Consider the following 18,304-nt stretch of genomic DNA (forward strand, 5'->3'; position numbering starts at 1 on the left):
TCAGGAGTAACCCCTGAGCATCAAACAGGTGTGGCCCAAAAAAACAAACAAAAAAAAAAAAAAACAAAAAAAAAAGAAAAGAAAAGAAGAAAAAAATAAATATAAATGGAGACAACAATTTCAATAACCACACCAAAACAACTAGATAAATAAATAAAAATTTGTGCTTTTTGGCTTTTTGTTTTCTTTTTTCTTCCCTCCTGCACAGGCAAAGTATTGGGGTCATTCGAAAAGGAATTCCTTTGGCCTAAGAGAAACAGGGTTTCTCCCTTTAGTACTAATTAACACTAGTCATAATAATGATAGAGAAAAGGGAGAGATTCAGGAGATAATAGATGTTCTGTTCTTGATTTCAGTAATATTAGGTATATTTTTATCTCCAAAGTCAATCATTTGTGAACTTCAAATACATATTTTCCATATTAATATTTTACATTGGAATGTTTCAGTAAAATATTAAAAAGTCAACCAGGGGCTGGAGCAGGGGCTCAGCAGTAGGGCTTTTGCTTGCATGCAGCTGACCTAAGACAGACGCCGGTTTGATCCTCCGGCATTCCATATGGTCCCCCGAGCCAGGAGCAATTTCTGAGTGCATAGTTAGGAGTAACCCCTGAGCATCACTGGATATGGCCCAAAAACCAAAAAAATAAATAAATAAAAATAAAAAAGTCAATCAGCATTTCCTTTTACCAGAAGGTTATTTAAGATTTATTTTATCTGCATTACTATTAATCTTTACAATATGCCTAAAAGATAGGTATCCTTTTCCAAGCTTTCCAAAGAAACTGATGATTATATTCGTTCATAAATTTCCTCAGCTCTCTCAATAAGAGCTGGATATGAGCCTCAAGCCAGGTTTGTCTGACTCCACAACTACTTCAATATTGGATAATAGCATTTCAGATGAACTTTTCATTCCCAGATTCCATTCAAGGAGTAACGAATAGAGCTGACACAGAAATAGATGGTCGCAGGACCCTAAAAGTGTGTGCATTTATGTTTGCAATCACATAAAGTCTCTCTAAAATGAAACACTTTACAAAAACACATCATTACCTTCCCACTAAGTTTTTCCAGCATGGAAGTTTTCTAGATAGCACACAATGGTCCAAAGAAGCTAGCACACTTCCAAAAAGGCCTACCTAAATTTAACATTATAATTATTAAGTGTTGGTTCAATCAGTGAAGTAACATCAAAAAGAATCTGCCCGCTCTCTGATTTCCTAGGCATTAGAAAATTAAATAATCATCATACTCTAAGAGTAAATTTGCATCTATGTCACACCAACGAACCTGATGACACTATACATTAGATGCTGAAAATGAATGAAGTGATTTCTATCATCAACATTTTGGAAATCGTTCAAGAATGCTGCAAGATCACTTCAAAGAAGATAGTTCAAATCGGAACGTCACTCTCTCTTCAGTGTTGTTTATCAACAGCTTAATATCAAATTGCTGAACTTGATTTGTTAGGTAATTTAAATAATATACTATTTAAACATTCTTATAATTAAGTCAAAATTTGAATAAATGGCATAAACACGAAGCTAAGTTTGGTACCAAAGTGCTCACTTCCAGAAGAGTTTGATCAGACTGGAAAAACATTGGGGTAAAAAATGGCTCCTCACCTCAAGTTGCCCGAGAAATTTAAAAAGTACAGATTCTGGGAGCCGGAGAGATAGCACAGTGGTAGGGCATTTACCTTGCATGTGGCCGATCTGCAAAGGACCTAGTTCAATTCCTGGCATCCTATATGAACCCCCAGCCTGCTAGGGGTGATTTCTGAGTGCAGAGCCAGAAAAAAAATCCCTGAGCACCACTGGGTGTGGCCCAAAAGCCAATCAGTCAATCAATAAATAAATAAATAATGTTAAAAAAATACAGATTTATTGACTCAAGAGACAGTACTGTGAATAAAATGCTTGACCTGAACTAGGATATCCAACACTGCCAATGGGCCCTGAGCACCACTAAAAGTGAAGTGGTCCTTGAGCAAAGAGCCAAGAGTAAGAGCTGAGCACTGATGGGTGTGGTCTAATAGCCCCTGTGTGTGTGTGTGTGTGTGTGTGTGTGTGTGTGTGTGTGTGTGTGTGTGTGAGAAAGAGAGAGAGAGAGAGAGAGAGAGAGAGAGAGAGAAGTGCCACAATCTCACTTCTGGAGATTCTGATACAATTGGACTGAGGTGAGCTATAAACCCTGAGGTTTACAAGGTTCTTGAAGTCCTTGATCAGTGGCCTACACTGGCTATAGGCAGCAGAGCAGTAATAGAGTAGGTAAAGCATTTGCCTTGGACGCAACCAACCCAGGTTTGGTTCCCTATACCCCATCTGAGCACTGCCAGGAATCATCCTGAGTGCAGAGTTAGGAATAAGCTCTGGGCACTGCCGGGTGTGTGCCCTCCCCCAATCACCACCAAAAAAAAAAAGAAGAACGAACTATTATAGAAAGGACTCAAGGGTGAAGGGTTAGGACCATGACATTTCAATTCAACTGGTCCTGAAGTTTAAGTCAGATTGGTAATCTGGCCCATGCTCTGAAACTGTTCTCAAGGGTCTTTGAAGTCCACATTAGGACTACCTTGTTGCAGTAATTTTTTTTTCTGAGTCTATCTGCATATTAAAATGAGTTGTCACCAGGAGTATCCTGCCACCCTAAGTCCTACTGATGCCTTGAAGCCCCATTTCTATTGAATGACCTTCTCCATTTGATTCCTAGATACCTAGAAGGCATCTGCTTCCTGTCAGAAATCTTCCTTAAGTATTGAACATTCAATAAAGTTAGTCTCTGATATCATTAGAAAACACAATTCCTTTTCTTTTTTCTTTTTTTTTTTTTTTTTTTTTGTTTTTGTTTTTGGGCCACACCCAGCCTTGCTCAGGGGTTACTCCTGGCTGTCTGCTCAGAAATAGCTCCTGGCAGGCACGGGGGACCATATGGGACACCGGGATTCGAACCAACCACCTTTGGTTCTGGATCGGCTGCTTGCAAGGCAAACGCTGCTGTGCTATCTCTCTCCGGACCCAGAACTCACAATTTCATAGGCACCATGGCAGTACACAAGATTAAGGGAAGTGCTGGAAAAATAACTGACGGGGGTCTCAGGATCACACTTTGCACACAAGGACCTTGGTTTGCTCCCCACATGGTTCCCCTAAGCACAACCAAGGGGTCCCCAAGCACCTCCAGGTGGCTCTAGTGGCCTCCAGGGGCACATGACCTTAACAGCCCAGCACACTCAGGCCTATCATTGCACTATCCAGTTCAGTGGGTCAAGTATCAACAACCAACAGAAGAGATAAGGGGTGCTATTCTCATTCCCTCCTTTTTGTACTGGGTGTTGGGGTAATGGGAGCTCACTCACATGCCTGGCTCTGTGGCCCACAGTATAGTGCTCTTCAAGAATTGCCCATCGGACTGGAAGTGCCAGCACATTTGGCCATGATGTTCACTGGAGTGTTGACCCTTGTAGCCATGGTACCTTTGCATATTCTCCCTAGAAGTTGCATTTCCTGACTATAAGGCTCCTCCATCTTGTTGTGCTACTTCCTAAGACCACAGTATGTGGTACTTCTTCCATAGGTTTGGCTGTGGAGATGCTAAAAATCTCTCTGGGATCAAAAACAGCAGAGCAGCCAGCAACCAACAGCAGAGCTGCCAGCATCCACCAGCAGAGCTCCCCACATGATTGTTGGAATAATCGAATTTTCATTCTATTCAGGATAATTCTTCTTTGCTGGTGCTTGTAACCCATTCACCTGGAAGTACCTTTGAATTGAAGCTCCTTTTGGATTGGTCCCTTATCATACCTTTTCTGCACCATAGCATCCTTTCCTTCCCAATAAAGACCCCCAGTCGCAGGGAGAAGCTGCTTTTGGTTTCTTTTCCACAGCTAGGCTTCTGCTGGCATATTTGCCTGCTAGCAGATAGCTTGTGGTGGAAGTTCCTGAACCTGTTTTATCTTCCTAACTGTGTCTGGATTATTTCCTGTGTCAGTATTGCTTTCAGACCCACATCTCCCCAATCCTTTAGGATTGGGGCATGAGGCTTCCACTTCCCATGATCATTAATGCCAATTAAGTCTGCTTGAGGTCAAAGTGCACAATGGCTCCTTTCAGAGATTTTATACCCAATAGAAAAAAAAGCAGTTCAGGATAAACATACATTCTTATCAGCACAGAAGTCCACAACTCACTTATTTTATTAGGAGGGCAAATAGCAACATAAATTAAAATACTCTAGGTCGGATTTTATGTCTGTCAATAAACAGATATCAGACTCTTGCTTCCCTGGATACTTGCCTATGTAAATTTTGTTGTACAAAATCAAACCAACTCTTTCCAGCATGTATTTTTTTCCACTGAAGAACTCATGTTAAAAAAATTTGTTTTGTTTTTGAGTCATGCCCAGCTGTACTCAGAGAATACTCCTGGCTCTGTGCTTAGAAATTACTCCTGGTAGGACCAGATGGGATGTTAGGGACTAAACCCAGATTGGCCATGTGCAAGGCAAACATACTCCTTGCTGTGCTATTGCTTTGGCACTCATGTAAAAAAAAATGTTTAAATGACTTGAACTATGGTGGAAGTTGATGCAATCTAATCAAATTGCCAATTATTTGAAACACCTTTCTAAAAATAAAGCTTGCAAGTGAATTATACTTGTTTTATAAAGAACATTTGCAATATGAAATTATGTCCATTAATAAATGTGATTTGTTTGATTCTATTTCAGACAATTTACATGTCTACAAACCTGAGTTTAGAAGGGAAGAGAAATGCAGCAAATCCATAGAGAGGGGAAGAGTTAGTGAGAGGAGGACTATGAGAAACAATCCATAACATCTGTACAATAATTTCAACTAGCTTGGACCAAGAACTCAAGTGATGGAGGGGTCATTGGCTGATCAAGTGATAACTCTGCTGCAGTAATCCCTGAATGAACAGAACCATTATCCCCCTGGGGCCTCAGTTCATCTTTAACAGGAGAAAGAGATGGTGGGCAGGGCATGTGCTTACTGCGAACCCACAGAAAGTTGCTCTCTTCTTTCCCACTTCTCGCCCAAGGTACAAATCCCCCACTGTGATCACACAGGTGACAGGATTGTGAAGCAAATGCTGCTGTCTCTGAAAGTGTGAAACTTTGGAGTGTGCTAAGTACCTGAGAATCAAGCTCCAGATTGTAACTCTTTCATGAGAAGGATAGGTGAAACAAAGCAAGGTCTTATCATTAAAAAAAAAAAAAAGCCAATTAAATTCGGCCTAGAAAAACCTACCTTGAAAATGAAGTGCTGAATCTGTTCAGTAGATTAAACTGCTTCTCTGAGATGTTACAATCAGAAGCAGAATTTCACTCTTTATTGTTGTGAGGGGTCTTCCCATTCCCAGCAATGAAAAACAGTCTCCTTAGTGCTTTTGCAGACAAGATAATCCACTCTTTTAGTCTTATAAAACCCACCCTCAGTACAGTAACTAAAATATCAACGTAAGTCCTCTGACCTCTTTTATTTCTTTCAATTTTACTCCTTGAAAAGATCAACACTAGATGAAAATCTGTGGACATAAACTCAAACTCATAACCAAAAGAACAAGCCTCCATTTCTCCTGTGGACATTCAAATGTTTAAGGACTAAGCCACTGATTCTGCTGTGGAAAAAAAAAAAAAAAAAAAAAAAAAAACCTGCCCGGGCTGATTATTTTACGAAAGATTGATGTTTATAAACAGCCAAATTGAGGCTGTACGCCCCTGCCCCCCCTCCCTTTTCCTTCTTTTCTCTACACCTCATCATTTGTTTCTAAGTTTTCTGTCATTGACCACAATTGATAACTATATATGACTTTATATAGATCAAGAGACTGTTTATAGTAGAGAAATATCCTATCTCCTCCAGAAATGTTTTCCTCACCCACAGCCCATCCTGAGGGTAAAGAGGGAGGGGTTCTACTCATTTATAATTTCTAACAAATAAAATGAACTAATATCAAAGGAAGCACAGAGTAACATTAAATGAAACTCATACTATGCAGGTATCAGGTTGAATATTCAATAGGAAACTGAGTAATTGATTTTGCATTCTGTATCAAGTCTCTTCACTTATGAGGTCTAAGGTATATTTTTTCAGCCTCTTGAAGTGTTCTCTCTTCCAAGAATTTTTGTATTGTAATCAAAAGAAAAGCCAAGTCCTAACTGTATTCTTTGCTGTCGCTTCCAAGTACAAAAGCGCAAAGGTGCCAGGTGTTGGAAACAGTGCCAGCCTGTCTGGATGCTGGAGAGAAAGGGGAAGGGTATGTCAAAGTCCAGTCTGTGTGTGTGTGTGTGTGTGTGTGTGTGTGTGTGAGTGAGTGTGTGTGTGTGTGTGTGTGTGCCTCTGTCTCTCTCTCTGTCTTGCTCTGTCGCTCTGTCTGTCTCTGTCTCTATATCTCTGTCTGTCTCTGTCTTTGTCAGTCTCTCTCTCTCTGCCCAAGATAGACTTCTCATTTATACAGCAGTGTGTTTTCCATAAAGCCCTTTAAAAAAAAAAAAGGCAAATTGCAAATGGAGAGTTAATACTTGCCTTTCATGCGGTCAGCTCCAATTTGAGCCTCAGCATCACTACGGTTCACACAAGTACCACCAGGGGTCACTACTGAGAACCACCCCAGGCCTGTCCCTGAACATTGCCAGGTGGCCACACCACTTAAGTACAAAAATAAGAAATTACAAAGCATATTCAAGCAAAACTTTGAAATATTAACAAGATCTTCTTTTTCTTAGAAGAAAAAAATATATGACAGAGTCCAAACTTGTCACATAAGAACAAAACAAAGAAACTACAATATTCACAAATAGGATAAAAATGTGTGGGACTGGCCACAAATGGTGTTCAGGTGTGAGTCAAAGCGTCCATACAGGTAAAACTCAGACTGAGACGCAACAGTGGGGGAATAATGAAAAGCAATAAAGACATGGTAGCAAAATAGAAAGTTCCAAGCAGAAAACCGAGAATGTTAAAGCCACAGAAGTCAAAGACGCATGCAATGACACTCTTCGATTGCAGGACAGTGAAAGAAACTGCTGCTTTCCAATGTGCCTCTTTCCTTCGGAACTAGGACAAGCAGCAGGATTGGGAACAACAGGAACAGGCTCTTCCAAGTGTCCAAGGTAATCACGGTTAGATAGAAGCAGTGATGGGAGAGAATAAGAAAGACAAAGTTCAAATTCAAGGTGCACATTAGAGATGCTTTGAAGATGAATTGAAGGATTAATTTTGATATCCAGAAGAGAAAGCCAACTTAACCAATTTGTCAGGAAAAGAAAAGACAGTAATATTCCAGCACAAGTATTTAACATTCCTTAGCTCAGGAACAATACACACATTTCAGAACCGTTTGCAAGCTGCCCCACTAAGGAAAAAACAAAATGTTCCATCTCCTGGAGGCTTGGAAGACCTATGAGAAAAGGTCTGGTCAGGCCATAAAGCATGAAGGAAGACAGGGGAATATTTCCTAACCGGCATCTCCATCTGTCTTCCTTCAATTTTTATAGACACTGAAGAAAAGTTATTTCTTTGTGTACCAAATAGCATTAGCTGCAAGTAAAAGATCTATCATAATATTTTTTATTTAGCATGGATCAACTACCAGACATGATAGAAAAAAAATGAACATTGTTCCTGACAAGAAAATGGAAAGATGGGAAAGAAGGAAAGAACCAATAGATTTCAAAGTGCTTAGAAATGTCTAGTTACTTCTATAATGTGGTAGGGGGCTCCTTAGCCATGCATAGAGGCCTGGGGGGCTAATCCTAGCAGTATTTGGCTTGACAGTAGAAACAGGTGGTTCAATGTTTCCATCCTGAGATTGCTGCTCCTTAGACCCAGCAGTGCTCCAATCACTGGGATCTACCCAGCAATGTCAAGGACCATGCAGTGTTGGAGATCAAACTCAGTCCTCCCATGCTTCATAGCACTCTGCAGGCCCTATGTACTATCTTTTATTTGAAGTTTTTAGGGGTGGGTCACACCTGATGATGCTCAGTTGTTACTCCTGGCTCTGCGCTCAAGAATCACTCCTGGTGGTGCTTGGGAAACCATATGAGATGCCGGGATTGAACTCTGGTCAGCCAAATCAAGGCAAGTGCCCTACTCACTGTGCTATTGCTCTGTGCTATTGCTCTATCTTTTATGTATTTGTTTTGATTTTGGGGCAATACCCAGTAGTGCTCAAGACGTAGTCCTGGCTCAGGGATCACTCCTGGTGGGGCTGTGGCAATCAAATGTAGTGTCAGGGATCAAATTTAGGGTGGAGATCTCTATGGGGCATAAAACAACACTCTTGTTTCTTGGGAAATTTCACTTAGTCTAAGCACGTTTATTAAGTAAACACATTAGGTGACAGGTAGTATAATGGTGAGCTGGGTTTGATCCCTGGCACCATCGATGGTCCCCTGAGTACCGCCAGGAGTGATGCCTGTATGCAGAGCCAGGAGTGAGCCCTGAGCACCGCAGAGTTAATGTTTCAAAATTCACCCCAACAAAGAAAGATAAAAATCAAATGTCTGGTTTGTTTTTAGATCACCCGTATTCCTAGGTGATATGATTATATGTGTGTAAGTGTGCACCCTGTCTGCACACACACATACACACACACCTGAGAATTAAATAAGAAAATATTACTATAGGTTTCTAGATTTCAAGTATACACATAGTGAAGGTATAACGAATACCAGTCATGCAAACATGCTGATGTTAATAACTAATCCTAAAGTTTGGGGAAACCAAAAGAAAAAGTTAGAAAGGTGAAGCAAAAACCATCTTATATCATAGGACTGTTCTCTGGCAAGAAAATTGGATATTTTTAGGGATTTTATGTCTCCAAACAACACAGGTACCCAAGAAGGAAAAGCTCATGTTTGCTAACAAAAGCAGCTCAATAGTTTGGGATGGAAAGACAGCTGGACTTTGACAATCCTCTTCATGCCTGTGAGTCACCTTTCTCTCAGTACCACAGAAACAACAGCTTCAAGAGAAAGAAGATCAGCACTGCTCTAAATCTAACACTTGAGTTCAAGCAGAATAAGTGCATGGCCCTTCTCTTCATTTCCTAGCACAGAATCAAATCAAGATTGCAGCCCTTAAATATACACATTGGAATAGGAGACAAAGAAGATGACGCAGAACATGAGGGAAAAAATGATCTCACATCTGGACAACCTGCTTTCATTTGAAAGTTCAATCCAAATCAGGACCCACTCTGCGCAAAACTACCTCTAGCAGCCAAATCTTCAAATGCAGAGAAGAATTAAAGAAGAAAAAGAACACACATCTTTTCTGGTGTAGGGATTTATTCCCACCTTCAGAATTCAAGCTCATGTCTGTTCCTTTCACAGGATATTCACATCAAGAAATATTTAATGTTTTGCATGAGTTATTTGAGAAGTAAATAAAATATCATTAAAAGAAGAATATCCTCTCTAATAATGATTTCTCTAATTCCCACTGAATTAATATTAAAGCAAATTAGACATATGTTAAATGTAAATATAGAGGACCAGAGAGACAGTAAGTACAATGGGTAAGTGCTTGTCTTACATTCAGGGAACCCAGGTTCAATTCTGGCACTAAATATGGTCCCGTAAAGCCCACCAGGAATGATCTCTGAGTGCATAGCTGAGTATTACCAAGTATGATGATTCAAACACCAAAAATAAATAAATAAAACTACAAAAATGTAAAAAAATCATCTACTTTGCATACCTACAAAGTTACACAAGTTAATGTTTTATTTTTACTAGGGTATTAAGTTTTTTAATGTGAGTTTAAATGTAATCAAAGTACTACACAGTTAATAAAATATTATTGGTATCTCTACTAGCATTAGAATTATGTTCATGTAAAGCTGCCTTTAATAACAGTGTAGAAAATGTTTTGAATATCTCCAGTATAGTTACTTGACATATGATTTATTTCTTTAAAATACAAAACAGTTTTAGATTGTTCTTTGGTTAAAAACAAATGAATGGAGTTAATGAAAAGGTCTTTAATTATATAGCAATTTAACATGAGGTTTTTAAGTCTTGTGACATTTTCAACAAGTATACTGGATAGTTAAATCTTCATCTACAAAAAATGAACTGAGGATACATCTCATCAGACAAAACTTAATTCAAACTGGGATTAGTCTCACTGTTCTGATTTTTGTAATCAGGGCAGGCTAAACACTGCTATGAGACCAAGTATGTGTCGCCAGACCTAATTCTTTACCTAGTCTGGTCTTAAAAATACTGGTTCTAAGTAAAAAAAAAATTTTAAGTGGATAACAGGGGACAGAGAGATAGTACAGGGGGTTAAAGTATTTGCCTTTTGTGTGGCTGGCTCTGGATCCATCCCCAGTATGGCATAAGATCCCAAACCAGGATTTATCCCTGAGAACAGAGCCAGTTCTGAATAATACTGGGTGTAATTCAAATCACCTTTTAAATAATGGACCAGAGACCTAAATGTGAGGGTTACAGCTAAAACTCCCAACCAAAAATTTAGAATCCAATATTAACAATATTCAGTTATAAAATGGTTTCTTGGCTTTAATACCCAAAACATAAACGATAAAATTTTAAAATAGAGCCAGGGAGATACTGGTACTCCTCTGTACGTGGATGACTAGGATTTGCTATCCAGAACTAGGGGTGGTCCCCTGAGCATTATCAAAAATGACCTCTGAGTACCAAACTAGAAGTAAGCTTTGAGCACTACTTAGTATGGACCATAAACTTTTTAATAAATTGAACTTTATTAAAATTTAAAACTGTGTGCTTAAATGAAACCATCAAAAACAGTTGGGAGGTAACGAAAAAACAGCCCACACAATAAAGAAAATATCAATAAATCAATCATCTGATAAAAACATGTATTTGGAAGGTTTTATCAACTTTTACAACTCAAATAAAAAGAAAAATAAGTCAATTTTGAATTGACAACTGACTTAAATAGGCGTTTCTTCCAAGAAAAAACTGCAGACACCTGAATAGATATTCCATGGAGAAATAAAAAATAAAAACAACAGTGACACATTACTTCACACCACTAAAATAACTGGAGTAAAAATGACAGACAAGTGCTAGCAAGCATGTGGAGAAGCAATACACCCCAGGTGTATTGCTGGAGAAAATATAATGCAGAGCCTTACTAAACTGTTTTGTGCCTCTCCAAAATGTTAAACATGAATTATCATGCATCTGGCAATTTTACTATTTTGTATATGCCCAAGAAAATTAAAATGCAAGCCCATTAAAATTATATGCAACAATATAGCATCCTCTGTAGAAGCACCGAGTGGAAACAATTCAACTATCTGCCGAAGGAACAATGGATAGATAAAATGCGGTGTATGCAAATAATGTGGAATACTGTTGGAAAACTTAATAGATTGAAGTGCTGACTGGTGCAAGCTACCAAGTGCATGAACCCTGAAAATGTTACACATAGCAAAGGAAACCACATATTATGCTATTTGATTTATACAAATGAAATATATGATTTGTGTACAAATCATATGATTTCTACATAATATTCAGAATAAGGAACTCCACAGAGATATTATCATTGCCAGACTCAAGGGAGAGGTGGGAATGAAAGAGGAATTCTAATAGGTAGAGGGTCTGAAAATTAGATAGGAATGATGGTTTCACAGAAGACTTAACAAAAACTTTTGTGCTATGCAAATTATCTCAATAAAACTAGTTTTAAAAAGTTATAGATATCTCACTACTGAGTTTTAAGAATATCTTGTAACTATCACAAAGTACTGTACAATATTTTATAATATATTTTTAACTATTTTTAATCAAATAAATATGTCTGTTATAGCCAAGGAGACATTTTTAAAAGAAAAATTTCAGAAAGAAACGAAGGGCATTACCATTCAACCTAACAATTAAACCAATTTCTAGTCATAGTCCATTTCTATCTTCATTGTGCATTTTAACTTACAAAATGTAACTTTATAAGGCATCTGCTTTGCGCATGCTAGCCTAGGACAGACCACGGTTTGATCCCCCAGCATTCCTGATGGACCCCCAAGACAGGAGCGATTTCTGAGTGCTTAGCCGGGAGTAACCCCTGAGCATCACCAGGTGTGGCTGAAAAACTGATAGATAGATATAGATGATAGATAGATAGATAGATAGATAGATAGATAGATAGATAGATAGATAGATAGATAGATAGATAGATAGATAGATAGATAGATAGATAGATAGATGATAGATAAAACTTTAAAAAATATAACTTAAAAAGATCCAACTTAGGTCATAGTGATAGTACAACAGTTAGGGGACTTGACTTGCACACGACTGACCTGAATTCAATCCCCAGCACCATATATGGTCTCCTGAGCACTGCCAAGAGTAGTGACCCTTAAGCACCACTGGATGTGTCCCCCAAAAAAGAAGCAAAACAAAGAAGTGCCCAACTTGACATAAAATGCTATCAATGTTCAGTCACTAATTTCTCATTCTGTTTGGCACAATTCAGCCTAAATCCAACCCCAGTTTGTGAGAGGACAGGCTATGGCAAAGGAAAAAGAAAGTACCAGAGAGAGACAGAGTAAAGGGAACCTAGTTCCTCTATCTTTATTTTATCTTTATCTTAATTCAAGCTATCTCTATCAACACTGTCCATCCACCACAACCATTGGACCTTTACCCAACATTCCAACTGAAAAAGATCAAGTTCCTGTCTCCACATATCATCCATGTGGCCCAACATGCCACTTTCCGTGCGATTTTATAAATTTTATAAATTCAGTAGTGCTGGGTATTGAATCAACATCCTGAAACAGAATTTCATGCCTCAATGCGATCCAAAAAATTGTAATCGTTTTATTTTCCTTTAAGGAGATCAATCCCTCAAACATTAAAATGGAAAATAGCAGTTTTCAGCCTGGATGCCCTCAACACTCATCCTCAATGACAACCGTGAGTAATCTGTCACTGACAATAAAGTACTCGTGTTGGTCAATTATTGATTTCTTTATATAATTAAAATATATCCAAGGCTATTGTTCCAATGTTACAGCATTTCTGGTACTATTTCTTGAGAAACAAAAAAAAAAAAGAAGTGATAACTAGTAAGCAGAGATGATTATTTATAAGCCTGTATCAGACATGAAATATTATTGACCATGACTCAGAGTTGGGCTCCAGAAGGCTCTCCATGTTTCTTGTTGGTCTGCCAGCAACAAAGTCACAGACGTCAATGATGGGTCTATGATATTACTCAACCCAATAAAGCTAATCAACAGAAATTAATACTATATCCTTAACACACACACACACATATATAGTATGCACACACTTTTTAAAATGTAACTAAAACATCATTTCTGATGAGGTTAGGTACCTGGTCTTCTCTCTTTACCAAATAAAGTTGATAAGAAAAACCATAAGTAGGGGCAGGAGACAGAGTACATGGTGCAGAATGCTTGCCATGCACACAGTTGACCAGGGTTCAGTTCTCAGCACCATATAGTATCCCTTGAAGAACTCACCAGGACTGATCCCCGAGTCAGAAATAAGCCCTGAGAAACCCTAGATGTTTTGTCCCCAAGACAAAAACAAAAACCCAAAAATAAAAAGGAGAAGAAACAAAAACAAAGAGCACACAAAATCCATTTTAAAATAAGGTTTTGTTCACCTCTAAAATGAAACAGAAACAAGCAATTTTATTCTTTTAGATGGAAGGTGAATAAAGTGATATGGAATACCCATAGTAGATCTTGGACCATTGCAAAGTGAATAACATAGCTGTTCACTGGAGCAACTGAAGCCACTTAAGGTGTGTTTTCAGCTACAACAATCCATAGAGCTAGGATGGTGAAACCACTGATCTACCACAACTGCCTGTCTCTGGGCCAGAGTCCCAGGAGGCACTTAGTTGTAAAGAAGCAAAAAACCACAAATTTAGAGCAATTTTTTATCCTTATTCCAGTGAGCTTATAAATAATGAATGGCCTGTTGACTTATTTTTTTTCTTCAGTGTTTTATTTCTTGCTTTTATTAATCTAACACCTGTCAGTTTACAAGAATCATGGTAACAAACAACACTGAAACATATATGTGTGTGTGTGTGGCTTAAATACAGCAGATATTTGCACATACCAACTCTTGACTACTAAATTTGTCCATCGATATGGCTTAGGTAGTTGAGAGAAGCTTAAAGTGCTGGTTCTACTGTTTCAATCCACAGCTACAAGACAAAGATGTCTCAAGAATCCACCTGATGAATTCCTATTTAGTCCTATTTAAATGTCCTACTTAGTCATTATATTCTTTGCTGCAGTTCTCAGTAACTAGTTTTAATGAAAATCTGGGGATGAAGTGATAGTACAGCAGGTAGGGTTCTTGCTTTGCCCACAACAGACCAAGTTCAATCTCTCTGACTCATATGGTCTCCGGAGCCCTACCAAGAGTGATCCGTGAGCAGAGAGAGCCAGGACTAAGCCCTGGGTACTGCTGAGTGGAGTCCAAAAACAAATCCCCAAAAAGTCATTTTAACAAAAGCTGCTTAAAAGTTATGAAGTTACCTGGTAGGGATATGAAATATTCTGTTCTTTAATTTTAAAAATTGAAAAAAAAATAAAAATTCTGATTCTATTATTTCTATTTTGATCCTACCTCTTGACCATTTTTTCTGTTTTCAAATTCCTGTTGGCATGTAACCTCCCTTCCTCTTTTCTGGGGTGAAAAACTGTAAAGGATCAGGTCAAGGAAGATATACATCCAAGAGGCAAACAGAAACCAAGTGGGGGCTTCCATAAGTCTACACCCATCAATGCATTCTACAAATTCAGTGTTTGGCCTTCAAGTTAGAGAAATTCAAAGGACAATTTAGTTCAAAGTAGTTCACTCTTCACTGGCTCACAATATGGGATTCTTTATAGTGTAATAACAAGGAAACCCATACAGTGCCACTACTCAAAAATGACTAGTAGGCCATTTTGAAGTTTGTGCCTGTATCACTTTATTTACTAGAAGCATCAACTGTTATCATCTTTCTTAATGTTTTTATAATTCTGAAGTGGAAGGAAACAAGAAGAGTCGCCCAAATATACAATAATATTTCAAAATATTTCTACCAATTATAAAACATAAAAGTTACCCAAAAAATGGTGCTTCAATTTTGTACATTAAGACTGTAACAGAGGATCCTAGAGAGGTCTAGTTCAATGGAGAGGGTGCTGGGGGGAAAATGCCACCAGAACTAGAGAACTCGGAGTGGATGGTGGCCTTAGTTTTAAAAGATGTGCGCTAGACCTCTTCCAGATAGGAGCTATGTCTGCCAGGGGGCTGGCAGCCCAGCCAGTCATTTCCTTGCTCACAGTTGAAGCAAATCTTCTGACCCTGAAGTGACAGAGATCATCCTCTCCTGAACTTCCATAGTGATCCTAACTTGCCTCACTTCTTTGATTTCCTCCAGCCTCCAAAGCTTACCAAGGATTTGGCCCCACCCCATCATGTCTCATTGTCCCTCAATTTCTCCCTTTCCAGCTGCTGAGCAATTCTTTCCCCCAGAAGAATTCTTCAACTTCCTTCAGAATCCTCCTTTCATCTTTCTCCAGCTGTAAAGGACCATGTAGCAGGAATGTCACCTTACTCCCAAATCCTTTCCACCTAGCTGAAATGTTTCCTTATCCCCAAGTTCTTCCTACAGTCAGTGCCACAATCCTACTTTTTGACTGCAGAGCATTTCTTGAGCATGTCAAATGCCCCTGTTTGAACAGATTCTCCAGCTCTAGTCTTCCTCTTTGACCTCCACTGTTCCTCTTCTGCAAGAGTTTTGGACTCCAAATTATGACTCCTCTAATCCAGTGACTTCAAGCACTGGTCTAGGGTCAGTACACAGATGAAAACAGCTTGAAAGCCATTGGCCTACCACCTCAGATGCAGGCAGCCTGTCCAAGTGGTCATGAAAACCTGCATTTCTCTTTCAGTTCAAGTCACACTTCCACGATTTCTCTTTCTTCCGTATTTCCTACATGTGGACCTACAACAATTTCACTATAATGAAATTTTGGTTCTGGACTCATGCTTCTACCTAGTGTTCTCTGTACTTCTACTGTAAGCACTTAGGGGTCAAAGACCAACTCTTTACAGAATGTTTTCAATCTCTTCCAAACTTCCACATACTAATTATCTAAATAGAAGTAGATATATTTATCGTGCAAGGTTACATATTGTCTTCTCAAAATCTCAGGGTTGTTTTGTAATTTCCACATAAACAGATATTTTTTCTCTTGATGGCACAGCTTCAACAAGAATGGCAGTTCTCAGAGAAATGGAAAGGTCAGACAGGACTAACTGCTTTGCAGGAAAATAGAGTGAAGAGCTAGCCTTGGGAAGATGGGTGGGTCTTTTAACAGTGTTTCTCTCAGCTCTCTGGCCAAGGCTATTTGCATCACAAACCTCCTCTACAACCTTCTCTTGTATATTGGAGACCCAAGACATTTAAAGAGAATACAGTTAGAAAAAATAAAACCAGGCCGGAGAGGTGGCACTACAGGTAAGGTGTCTGCCTTGCAAGCGCTAGTCAAGGAAGGTCCACGGTTCCGATCCCCCGGCGACCCATATGGTCCCCCCAAACCAGGGGCAATTTCTGAGCATTTAGCCAGGAGTAACCCCTGAGCATCAAACAGGTGTGACCCCCCCAAAAAAAAACAAACAAAAACAACAACAACAACAACAAAAGACCTGGGCTGGAGAGATAGCATGGAGGTAAGGCGTTTGCCTTTCATGCAGAAGGTCATCATTTCGTCCCATATGGTCCCCAGAGCCTGCCAGGAGCAATTTCTGAGCACAGAGCCAGGAGTAACCCCTAAGCACTGCTGGGTGTGACCCAAAAACCAAAAATAAATAAATAAATAAATAAATAAATAAATAAATAAATAAATAAATAAATAAATAAAACCAGATAAGCAATGATTTTGCAAAATGTTTACCCTACTTCAACTGTATAACAGTATCATTAAAAGTATGTCTACTGCACAACAACCATGATCTCTAGTTCCAGAGGTCTGTCTGAGACAATTGCAACAGAATGGGTCTTCTGGAAACATAACGAAAGACGCTATCCCAGACCCCATCCTAGGATCAGCGCAAAGACCAAGACAACCAACCACAGAAGATGGATTAAAATGACACTGAGGGAACAGAACTTCTAGAACCACAAAGAAAGACTTCATCATAAGTTCCACTCCCTGACCTGTGCAGATACCGAGATCTCTAGATACAGAGGTCTGATTTTATCACCCAGGATGGAGCAGAAGTCTTCCATACACCACAAAAGCACCAAGGGGAGAGTAAATGAACCTGAAAGGAGTCTATACTTAATCACATGACAATATACTTCAAGAGTGGAGAAACCCTGTATCTCTTAGGCCAAGGGAATTCCTTTTCGAATGACCTCAATATTTACTGTGCCTGTGAAGGAGGGAAGAAAAAAAAGGGGGGGAAAAGGCAAAAAGCACAAAACAATTTTTCTTATTTATCTAGTCTTTGTTGATTTCTTTGTTTTGGTGTGGATATTGAAGTTGTTATCTCCATTTATATTTATTTTTTTTCTTCTTTTCTTTTCTTCCTTCATGTGCTCTGCCATGTCTTTTTATCTCAAGACCATGGCTTTTATGTGGTGCTTATCTTTATTGTTTTTTGTTTTTTGTTTTTGTTTTTGGTTTTGGTTTTGGTTTTGGTTTTTGGGCCACACCCGGCGGTGCTCAGGCGTTACTCCTGGCTGTCTGCTCAGAAATAGCTCCTGGCAGGCACGGGGGACCATATGGGACACCGGGATTCGAACCAACCACCTTTGGTCCTGGATCGGCTGCTTGCAAGACAAACGCCGCTGTGCTATCTCTCCGGGCCCGCTTATCTTTATTGTTGGAGTGCTCACTGAATATTTTATTTGACACCTCTTTTTGTACTGTTGTGGTGTTTCACCTTCTTTTTTCCCCTTCGTCTCTCCAACCTAGGATGAGAGCCTCCAGAAGGACTCTGCCCATTTTTTTATTTGATTTTTTTCCCCAGTTTATTACTTTTCTCTTCTTCAAACAAAACCACATAACTTGAACTATCTAGTTCCGCCTCTCAAATAGAGGGGGAAATAAAGGAGGGTACCAGGACCAAACAGACGTATGATCACTAAATAGTAAGCTAGAGACAGAGGGGACCACTTATTCTGGCAGCCCCGGGGGTGAGGGAGGAGGATATGGGAGGTAGGACGGGAACGAAGATGGAGGGAGGGCAATTCGATGATGGGAATTCCCCTGATTTTATGTTA

The 18,304-nt window shown here is 39.2% G+C and overlaps 1 protein-coding gene and 1 pseudogene across 1 annotated transcript in view; one reads left to right on the forward strand and one right to left on the reverse strand.

Annotated features, from left to right (window-relative positions):
- FGF14 (fibroblast growth factor 14) overlaps window positions 1–18,304 on the reverse strand; it is a 583,803-nt gene that overhangs the window by 550,982 nt on the left and 14,517 nt on the right. The window lies entirely within an intron of this gene.
- On the forward strand, window positions 10,148–10,272 carry LOC126017217 (uncharacterized; annotated as a pseudogene).

This window comes from Suncus etruscus, chromosome 8, assembly GCF_024139225.1.
Source record: "Suncus etruscus isolate mSunEtr1 chromosome 8, mSunEtr1.pri.cur, whole genome shotgun sequence".
Taxonomy (NCBI): domain Eukaryota; kingdom Metazoa; phylum Chordata; class Mammalia; order Eulipotyphla; family Soricidae; genus Suncus; species Suncus etruscus.